Below are 5,541 nucleotides of genomic sequence, written 5' to 3' on the forward strand. Positions count from 1 at the left end.
GAGCTAATTCCAGATGTACAGAGAAAAAAGTCACAAGAAAAGAAAGAGGTAACAAGAAGGAAAATAGAAATCAAAACCCCTATGAGTTCCTAAAGATGCTTCATTTGGGAATTCACTTTTAATTACATCAATCCCACAGCCTGGAATAGGGTGAATAACACAACCTAAATGCTTCATTAGAGTGTGTTTGGATCATAGTAAAAACATTTAGACGTTTGTTTAGTGATGATACCAAATAGTAGAAATATCAAAAGTAGTAGGTCGAGATACATTTGTATGTAAATGAGTTTGGAAATATCTCATACTGAAAGATAATTAAAAGCAAAACAAACGAAGGCTCCAGTGAGTTGCCTTGGACCTGAAGGCTGGGTAGCCCTTGTTTCCAGACTCAGGCAGGTTGGACATCCGCTCAGGGACCCACAAAACTGTGAGTCATTCACCTGAGAGTGACAATAAAACTCACTTTACTGTGGAAGAAAATCATCTTAACAAAAGTATCACCATCTACCACTCCCCACCCCGTTATATCACTGTTCAGTGTTTCTGGAGAAGGGAATGGCAACCCACTCCAGTTTTCTTGACTGGAGAATCCCTCATGGACAGAGGAGCCTGGCGGTCTATGGTCCATGGGGTCACAAAGAGTTGGACATGACTGAGGGACTAACACTTTGTGTTTCTGCATCTATTGCTAATGAAAATTGTCTTTATCATCATCTATCTATCTATCTGGGGTTTCCCTGGGGTCTAAGTGGTAAAGAATCTGCCTGCCAATGCAGGAGACCCAGATTCAATCCCTGGGTTTGGGAAGATCCCCTGGAGGAGGAACTGGCAACCCACTCCAGTATTCTTGCCTGAGAAATCCCATGAACAGAGGAGCCTGGTGGACTACAGTCCATTGGGTCATAAGAAGAGTTGGATATGACTTAATACTAAACAGACACAAAAAGCTAAACAGCTGCCTGCAAATAAAACCTATTGCTTTCAGGACAATGTTCTTCTTAAATGCTTTTTGTGTTTCATCACAGTATTTTCCTGTTGTATTTGCTTAAGCCACATATTTTGTATTCAAGTGGATGTTTATGAAATAAATATTCATATTGAGTTTATGTGGCTCATAATTCCATGCATTATGATTGTTTCAGATGAATCTACAGACCTCATTTTCTTTTCACTTAAAAAATGCACTCAGAATAATATTTAAATTACATTTACACATCTAATAAAGATATACAATCGTTTTAACAGCTCTGCACTGTCAATCACTGATAGGAAAATATAACCTGACATGTTCTGGATTTATCTCTAGTGGGCAATGCATTTGAGAGTGCTATAGCTCTTGGTTAGCACAGTCTTTTCCTGGGATGTCATCTGCTATCAATGTGCATGTTGTTGTTTGTTTGTCTTCTTGAGAGACTTTACTCTCCCTTGTCAGGGAAAAACACATTTCAAATATGTATGTCATTTTTCCTTTTAGTAGTCAGGTGGATCCCACCATTTGGAACTGGTGGTTTGAAATCCAAATTAATTATATGATGATTTTCAAACTTGTGTTATGAGTATTATATAAATTTACAAGGTTACAATTTAGTATAGACCAAGAGATGTGCTGCAGTCCATGGGGTCGCAAAGAGTCAGACGTGACTAAGCAACTGAACTGAACTGAAGGGATGTATTGCTTCCATGGGCTGAAAATACAACCTTCTCTGGAGTGCCATTGTATTCATTTCTATAGAGTAGTTTTACATTAAACTGAGCGGAAGAGATGAAGATTTTTCTACATAACCCCTGACTCCAAGCATGCATACCTTTTCTCATTATGAATATCCCCCTGGAGTGGAAAGTTTGTTACCACTGATGAACTTACACAGACACATCTCAGTCATCCAAGTCCACACTTCACATTAGGGTTCGCTGTTGGTGCCATGTATTCTGTGGGTTTGGACAAGTATATAATGACACACAGCCTTCATAACGGTATTGTATAGAGTATTTTTACTATCTTAAAAATTCTATGTGCCCAGATGGCTAAAGAACTGCCTGCCAATGCAGGAGACATAAGAGACTTAGGTTTAATCCCTGGGTCGGGAAGATCCCCAGGAGAAGGAAATGGCAACCCACTCCAGTATTCTTGCCTGGAAAATCCCATGAACAGAGGAGCCTGGTGGGCTACAGTCCACAGGGTTGCAAAGAGTCGGACATGACTGAGTGACTGAACACACACACACACACACACACACACACACAGCCTACTTATCCCTGCTTTTCCCATAACCCGTTGATCTTTTCCCTGTCTTCACAATTTTGCCTTTTCTAAAATGTCATAGTTGGAATCAAACACTTCGTAATGGTTTCATAGTGCTTCCTCCTCTATGAATTAAAAATCACTTTAATGCACACTAACATCTGAGCCTTCAGCAATTTGCAGCCTTTTTGCGGTAGTAAGACCAAGTGAAGTGAAGTGACATTGCTCAGTCGTGTCCGACTCTTTGCGACCTCATCAACTGTAGCCTGCCAGGCTTCTCCGTCCATGGGATTTTCCAGGCATGAGTACCGGAGTGGGTTGCCATTACCACAACAAATATCATCATAATGAAAAAGCTTGAAATGTGAGAATTACCAAAATGGGACACAGAGACATGAAGCAAGCAAATGCTGTTGGAAAATGGAGCCAATAAACTTGCTTGATGTAGGGTTGCCGCAAACACTCAAATTGGAAAAAACAAAACAAAACAAAAAACACACTGTCTGTGAAGCACCATAAAGCAAAACGCAATAAAACAAGATGTGCCTGTAATTAAAGCCCCTAAGTGTTTGCTTTCTTTTTTATTTTGGTTTTGTGTCTTACACTTGTGCTCATATTTAAAACAAAATTCTTTCTCAATGTTTTTGTCCAGCAGATCCCGTTAGACCACCACGTTTGTTTTTCTCAAGTTTGTTTTTTCCCCTGAGAAGACCTCTTCACAAGCATGGATGCCAAACAGCGCTCCTTTTTGGTGAGTCTCTTAGAAATCATGAGAGAAATTTCCAAACACATATTGTGAGTTGACACCTCTTAGCTCTCTCCAAGTCTCTCATTGTCAGCCTCAAAATATTATTTTCCTACATATGGCTGGATGATTCCTCAACTCGGACCAGACTGTAAGGAGGAATATCATTGTCCAACTTTGCTGCTCACTCAGCACGTTTTACTTATTCTTATGTTACACGATCTCTACTGGGTTTTCTTCTTCCTGTAAACAGGCTTTAATCTTCCCTAGCATGGCAACCCACTCCAGTATTCTTGCCTCGAGAATCCCGTGGACGGAGGAGCCTGGTGGGCTGCTGTCCATGGGGTCGCACAGAGTCAGACACGACTGAAGGAACTTAGCATGTATGCATGCGTTGGAGAAGGAAATGGCAACCCACTCCAGAATTCTTGCCTGGAGAATCCCAGGGACGGAGGAGCCTGGTGGGCTGCCGTCTATGGGGTCACACAGAGTCGGACACGACTGAAGCGACTTAGCAGCAGCAGCAGCGACTTAGCAGCTTCAAAAATGCTGCTATCAAGCCCACTTACAATGACTGCCGCACCTGGCCTTAATTCTCCACTATGCTTTCAATAGATGTTAAGCCAGAGACTGTATATCAGAATCAACTGGAGGGGTTGTAGGACTACATGCTGTAGGGCCCACCCCCATAGTTTCTGATTGGTAGGTTTGGAGTGGAGCTGAAAATTTACATTTCCTAACAGGTTCCCTGGTGATGCTAATACTGCTGATCGCGAATCTCACTTTGAAGCTTGCCTCATACTGTTTGCCGATTTTCAGAGCTAGGGCCACTTAACTCAGAAGTGATTCTGCCCCACGCGGGTAGAAAAGAAAGCAGGCCTTTCATTGGCTCAGCACGATGTAGCTTTACGGTGGATTTGACGTGGGTAGCAGAACTGAGCCCTTGCTGACTTTTCCAGCCGCTGCTATTCATCCTTCTTGGATTCCTTGCTGGACACGCTGTTTCCTCTGGCACTAGGACCCTTGGATTCCCCTCTCTCAGTCCCTTTTGGAAGCTGAAGATGAGCAGGTAGCTTCATTTCCCACACCCCGGAATCTAGCTTGTTGCCTTCTGGACACTGTGTGACCCTTGCTAGCCTTGGTGAAGTTGGTTTGTCTTCTCTGCTTTCTTTCCTGTTGCTTGTGGTTTAAGACTTTAAGTTTGCCTTTTCTGTGCCTGTGAGTCTAGTGTCTTGGGTCTGGCGTTCCGAGGCCTGACTTCAAATGTCCCATGTTACCCACTAGTCTGTTTTTGAAAGTGGGTTATTTATTCATTTGAACAAGATTGTTGCTATTTCTATGACTGCTGCCTGTTGTTTCCCTCTCTTGCTTTCTGAAATTGTTTCCTGACCCCTCAACCCCCGGCTCCATCTCCCTCATGCTTAGAGACTCAGTGTTGACTCAATCTTTTTCCTCTATGAATGATGGCTTTCCTGATAAGATTGTACACCTTGGTTGGGACGTTCTGATGCCACCTACATGCATTCTTTTGATCCAAGTAAGTGAACTATTTTCTGCTTTTAAAATCTGTATGAAGAGGTCTGTGAGTTTGCAATGCAAAGCGTCGTCTGAGGATCAGTGACTTTCAGTGTATTAGGGGAGCTTGCTGGAAATGCAGAGCCTCAGGCCCCACCTCAGATGTGCTGAGTTAGAATTCTTGCTGTAACAAGAGCCCCAGGTGATTTTCATGCACACTGTAAATAAATGATGCCTTTAGGATGAATTGCTCCCACCTGAGACTGTTGATGCTTAACCTTACCAATCACTACTTTTTCAAACTTCTTTATCGCCACAGATATAATTTCACAAACCTGTATTGGGTGAGTTTCCCGCTGATAATGTGAACTGTGACGAACACCTCATGATTCTGCAGGAACCCAGGGTACTGCGTGTACCGGCCATTTGCTGCTACTTTGCATGTCCTTTGCACAAGGCCTTTTCAGCTATGACAGTCTACCAGAGGAATGCTTCTTCATGCTTTGGACTATGAGCTGATGTAGTCTTGCCTGAGGTCCATGGAGGATGAGTATCATTCAACAATGAATTTTAGGTGCTTAATGTTATGTTGGACCACAGTAGGTTGAAACATCTCTCATCAGCTTCTATTATGGAGAGGTGTGGAAAGTAGGTCAGGCTGGGTGAACTAACTCCACCCAGAGTTTCTGTGGTGAGTGGGGCCAGCAGTACTGGCCTGGACAGTAACCAGTGAACAGCCTTGTTGCCAGAAACCCATTCCTGAAGGAACAGGACTCCAGCCAGTGACCGAGTCCATAAGTCCAACCATTGCAGGGAAGAGGCTAATAAGACATATGGAGTGTCAAAGCCTCAGTCAAGACTCCCCACGTTAGGATAGGGCTGCAGCCCCCAAAAAAGGAAACTACCACATTAACCTGAGACCCAGGTGGACAGGCAAGGCCTTATTCATAAGCAGTGTCATAGAAAGAACATGGCTTCTAAAGTCAAGCTGGGTTTGCGTGATCTTGAGTAACATTATCGTCAAATGGTCTTCCTTGGC

Source organism: Moschus berezovskii, chromosome 13 (assembly GCF_049115385.1).
Source record: "Moschus berezovskii isolate FMDL1 chromosome 13, NW_MosBer_1.0, whole genome shotgun sequence".
Lineage (NCBI taxonomy): Eukaryota > Metazoa > Chordata > Mammalia > Artiodactyla > Moschidae > Moschus > Moschus berezovskii.